Below are 5,648 nucleotides of genomic sequence, written 5' to 3'. Positions count from 1 at the left end.
CCACCGCTCCTCCTGCCATTCCCCCCACCGTGGTCCCCTGGACGGCTTTGGGCCCGAGCCTTTGCCAGGAACGCCGCCGCTGTGCGCGGAGGAGCCGTACCAGCCGGTGCTGGCGCTCAGCACCTGTTCGTTCCAGGGCTGCGAGCCTGCACCCGGCTTTGTCGCAGCTGGCCCGAGCCCCTGCAAATGTTCTGCTTCTGTTTGGTGGCACAAGGCATTCTTTGCGCGTTAGCAGTGCTCGTTGCCTACGCACACACCCGAATCTGAGCTTCTTGAGCCCAAAATACAATCCCTGTGAGTAAACGATAGCAAACGTCTACCAAGTGCTTACGCGCCAGGCGCTCCCCTGCTGCCCACAGCGGCCCTGTGGGTCAGAAACTTACATCTTTGGGTCACAGAGGAAGAAACTGAGGCTCGCAGAGAGGAGCCGTGGCCTGATGGGGTCACAGGGACTCCAGATTCCAATGCAGGCCTGATTCCAGAGTCCATCTCCTTCTCCTTCCCCGCCCTTTGCTCGTTTGCTTGCGTCCCGGTCAGATTTATGGAGGTCTTCACCCTCGGTAGGCGTACAGCTGTGTGAAGCTGTTGTGCAGCCGCCACGACCGAGATCCGGTCTTTCCATCTGCCTGGAAACTTCCCTGAGGTCGCTCCCCGCCCTCACAGCCCACTGGCGTGACACTCGTCCCCAGAGTCTTGTCTTCTCTAGATGTCACTTAAACGTCCTCTGGGTCTGTCTTCCTTCGCCGAGCAGGTGCTTTGGTGAATTGTCATGTATTTGAGAGCATCGACTTGATTGTTCCCTTTTGTCGCTGCCGTTCCTACCCCATCGCATGTACGTACCCTCCTTTCTTACCTGTTCACCTGCCGAGGGGCTTGTGGGTTTCCAGTTAGGGGCAGTTTTGAAGAAAGTTGCTGCTGCAGACATTTGCACGCAGCTCGGATTTCCATTTCTGACTTTCTCTCGGGTGAATACCTAGGAGAGGGAGGCCCCTTTCTCCTCGCTGCTGAGCGGCCCCGGGGAAGCCCTGCCCTGAAGGGTGCCTCCTTGCGGAAGCTCGCCAGCCCGTCCTCACTCAGCGCCTTGCCCCTCTGTGCCCCTCTCCTGGGCCCCGCACCAGCTGGGAGCATGCGCGGTGGGAGCCGTGGCAAGAAATACCGAGGCCCACGCAGCTTGAATGGCAGGAAACAGGCGTGGATTGCAGACAAACCCTCTATTGTTGGTGTTCTAGAAACTTGGAAAGTGTGAAGTGGCTTTTCCCCCAGCTGCTGGAACTACCTGTGTGTGGAGGGTGCCAGGGGAGGGCGAGGACCTGTCGCGTTTTCCCTCCTCTGCCTCTGTGCCCGGGGCGGGGAGCGGGACGCGGTGGGGACAGAGCTGGGACGGGAGGCACGTCGGGGCCTCCTGTCCGCTGGCCTGCATCGTTACTTCCCCGAGACCCAGCCTGGTCACCCTAAGGGAGCAAACGACTCTTCTCTCTCCCCTCTTCCCCCACCCCGACGACCGTGTGCACGCACGTGCTAAGAGTCACCACGCTAACCATGTTAGGTGCGCAGTTCAGTGGCCCTGAGTACATCCGTGTTGCTGTGCGACCGTCACCACCTTTCAGAACCTTTTCATCTTCCAGACGGAAGCTGTATCCCCATTAACCACTAATTCTCCATCGCCCCACCCCTCACCCCGTTTTACTTTCTGCCTCTATGGATTTGACTGCAGGTACTTCATATGAGTTGAGTCCTACGATATTGTTTTGTGCCTGGCTTATTCTATTATGGCTCCAAAGTTCCAGAACTTTCTGTGTTGGAGCTTGTCCCCTATAAGACAGCACTGGCATTTCCTCACACTGTGGAATCAGCCTTTCCTTTCCAGCTCACCACTTTGGACCGCGTTGGCCGTCCTTCATAGGGACACTGGTGTCCACACACTCAGTCCTGGCCCCACCTGAGGCAGACAAAGTGTCCCTGTCTCCTTGGGTGGGGGTGTATTTTTCTCTGTCACCAGGCATGCCATGAACTCCCACTTTCCCTGTGGAAATGCTGTGCATTAGGGTTATCTGATGGCTGACAGCCATNCACCAGGCATGCCATGAACTCCCACTTTCCCTGTGGAAATGCTGTGCTTTAGGGTTATCTGATGGCTGACAGCCATCTTGGCACTAATCTTGTCACTAATCTTGTCACGGAGGCTGGCCTCTAATGTGTCCCAAAGCCCAAGGGCTCACTGCCTTGGGCAAGGCTGAGGGTGGAGATGAGGCACGTTTGTCCCTTTACTTGTCACCTGCTGCCCAGCTCCAGGCTGGTGGCTGTGGCTGCCTTGCCAGGTGCTTGGACTTGAGTGATGCTTTGGTGCCGCTCTAGCCCTTGGCACCTTTTGAGATGCCATCCCTCAGGTCGAGTGAGGGTTTGGTGGACAGGTGGATGCCAGGTAGGCCTGGCGGTGGCTACAGCCAACAATGCTTGTGTGTGGTCACACACCTGTGATGACCTCGTATGAGCCTGAGTGTTGTGACCCTTTACATGACCTGTGGATGAACTTGGCCAGCCCCCGTGTCTCCCTCACCAAAAGTGTGAGCAGTTTTCATAATAAACAGGAAATTTCATTCACCTGAAAAAAAAAAAAAAAGAAAGAAAGAAAGAAAGGACTTAGCTCTGTCGGCTCCAGCTTGAGACAAGCTGGGGTGGCGAGGGGCACTTGGGGCTCTCGGACCTGCGGCAGTGACCAGCCACAATTCAGAAACGCCTCCTCCTGCCCCTCCTCCTTTCTCTGTCTCCCCCCACCCCCATCTTGGGCCCCCCACCATCAGGGGAGGGGGCGTGAGGCCACGTTGGGTGGAGTCTGGGGGTGAGCTCAGCTCCCTGTGTGCTGTTCTGACTCCCGGGCCAAAGCTAACTTGGGCTGGAGCCCAGCCCATCAGGGCGCCCCCCATTCCCAGTACCTCGCCTCTGGCGCCTCTGCCTCCCCAGCTGTGTGGATCTGTGCTCATCCAATCCGTGACGGTCTGAGGACAAGCGGTTTGGCAAGGGGAGAAGTTGGGCCTCGTTTCTGCTGAGCAGGAGCCACCGCTGAGTCCTGACTCATTGCTTTTCCAGCGCTGACCCGCTGTTCCCAGAGGCGGCCATAAAAGGCGGTGGCTGTGCGGCCCCGGCAGGCCCCAGGGGCTCCCTGCCGCTTCCCTCGCCTGCTCCTCGGCCTTCCTGTTCTAGTGGCTCTCGGGGCCAGCTGCGTGGCGGCCGGGGCCCCTGTCCCCTGGGGCCAGCAGCCTGGGATGCCGGCGAGGGCCCCGGCACTCGCTCTGTGCCTCTCACACTTTGCGACCATCTGTCTGCACTGGCCCCGGGAAGGCTGAGGACTGCCGTGCCCAGGCCTAAGTTCAGACTCCCAGGGGCTTTACTGCCCCCCAGCTTCACCTTACTTCCGCTCTGTTAAAAACTCCGGCAGGGCGAGAGGCTGCTTCTGATCTGAGCGTCCTGTCTCCCTGGTGTGCCCGGATGGTGACAGATGCATGTGGCTGCCGTGCTGAGTCGACAGAAGCAGTGAATTTGGGGTTTTCCTGGAGTCTCGATGTCTTACCCCAAGGATGAAAGCTGGCTTCTGGCCTCAGAACCAGGTTCATCTCCGGTCCTGACTCCTAACGCCGTCCTAGGCCACCCGGTCCCTCCTGCCAGTGGGGCCTGTGCCACGAGCCCTGCGTGTCACCGCTTCCAGCCCTCCCTATGACCGTAGGAGGAGGAATTGTTTTGTGAATTTCTCAGATGAAAAAATTGTAACTCAGAAGTTAGAACTTCGGGTCACGGGGGCGCCTGGCTCAGTCAGTTAAGCGTCTGACTTCAGCTCAGGTCATGATCTCGCAGTCTCTGAGTTCGAGCCCCGCATTGGGTTCCATGCTGACAACTCGGAGCCTGCAGCCTGCTTCGGATTCTGTGTTTCCGTCTCTCTCTTTGCCCCTCCCCTGCTCATGCTCTCTTTCTCTCTCAAATATAAAGATTTTTTAAAAATTAAAAGAGCTTCAGGTCACAGTAGGGGGCCGGTGCGGGGAGTTGAACGCAGAGCTGTCTTATTTAAGGGCCTGTGTTCTTTCCGAGAGCCTGAGTGGGGAGAGGCCTGGAATGCTATGGCTTAGGCAAGCAGACAGCTCCGAAGCACACTTGAACCAGGGCGAGGTTGGGGGGTTGCCTGGCGGCCAGAATGTTTATCCAGCCAAGCAACTTCTCCCCTAGGCGCGCCCACAGTGTTAACTGTTTATCTTAAAGCCCGTGCGATGGGGGCCCGGCTCTAGCCTGAATGGAGGCAGCCTCTTGGGGAGCTCAGCCGTATAGACTTGCATTCAGTCTGTGAGGCTCAGCAGGACCCGGAGCGGCCAGATACCCCTCTGACGAACCGCCCCGAAGGTTCCTTAACCATAGGGCTGGGGTGGGGCTGCCCTCCTGCCTCGTGGCACTGATGGTCACTCTGGGCCTTTTCTTGACACTCTGTCCTTTGTTCTCCCCGCTCACCTGCTCCTTTCTGTAACCCACCGTCTAGAGAATGCGTGTCTAGACCCCAGTTTGGTCAGAGGGTAGTGAGCGCATTGCGCAGGGGATGCTCAGGTCAGGCTGTGAGGATGCGGGGGTTGATCGGGGCCAGTTTCGGAAAGCAGGGTCCTGGGCTCTGTAGGAGCGGCCCCTCCGGCGTACCCTCAGGAACTTGACTGTGCTCTGGGGTGTGTTTGGTGCTTCTCAGAAGGGCCGGCCTACATTTGAGGTGGCCTGTGATTCCTAAAAAGATGAGAACTAGAACTTTCACGTCTTCTGGCCGCAGTGGAAGAGGTGGAAACATTTTGAAGCGGGATGATTGTAGAATAGGATGCAAATTAAGCCGCAGTCCCAGAGACCCCAAATTCCGTTGGCTTAAACAGGTTATCAGGCAGTTGATGTGGAAACCAATAGTCCAAGGCCATCCTGGATGTTCAGTTTGCATCTCTGAACTCAGGGTGGTCGCTCCAGCTCCTTCCATCACATCTGCATTCCATTCATCAGGAGGGGAGAAGAGGACGAAGAGCTCGTACACCTTCTGCTTCCGGAGAGGCTGGGGATGCAGTCTGAAGCGGTGGGGCCCTGAAATCAGCTACAACCAGACAGTTCTGTTATTAAAGGAAGAGTTCTGCTATGGGGTGGCTGCGTTCACCAAAGGGCTTTTAACTGGATGCTGGGGAACAGCAGAGAATAGAGGGCAGAGCTTCTTCATTTTCGGGAAGCATTAAAGACCCCTAGAGAGGGGAGGTGGAGTGCGGAACTTCATAGGCTGCCATAGAGCAGGGCCAGCAAAGTGTTTCTGAAGGGTCAGGATTAATACTTTTGACTTCTCAGGCCCGTGGTCCGTGTCATGTGGCAACTGAACTCTGCTCTTGTAGACAAAAGCTACCGTAGACCGTACTGGGGAGTGCGGCTGCATTCCAATAAAACTTTACTTATTTTGAGAGAGAGAGACAGCAAGAGAGGGTGGGGGAGGAACAGAGAGGGAGGGAGAGAGAGAATCCTAAGCAGGCTCCTCGCTGTCCCCACCGAGTCCGACTCGGGGCTCCATCTCACGAGCTGTGAGATCACGACCTGATCCGGAGTCAAGAGGTGGACACTTAACCGACCAAGCCACGCAGGCGCCGCCCCCCCCTCCC

General features: G+C 57.2%; 1 protein-coding gene across 1 annotated transcript in view; it reads left to right on the top strand.

Moving 5' to 3' along the window:
- Positions 1 to 5,648, top strand: part of EHD1 (EH domain containing 1) — a 21,171-nt gene that overhangs the window by 10,884 nt on the left and 4,639 nt on the right. The gene's annotated exons all lie outside the window — the stretch shown is intronic.

Source organism: Crocuta crocuta, unplaced genomic scaffold, assembly GCF_008692635.1.
Source record: "Crocuta crocuta isolate KB4526 unplaced genomic scaffold, BGI_CrCroc_1.0 scaffold53, whole genome shotgun sequence".
Lineage (NCBI taxonomy): Eukaryota > Metazoa > Chordata > Mammalia > Carnivora > Hyaenidae > Crocuta > Crocuta crocuta.
This window is presented reverse-complemented; position numbering and strand designations above follow the sequence as displayed.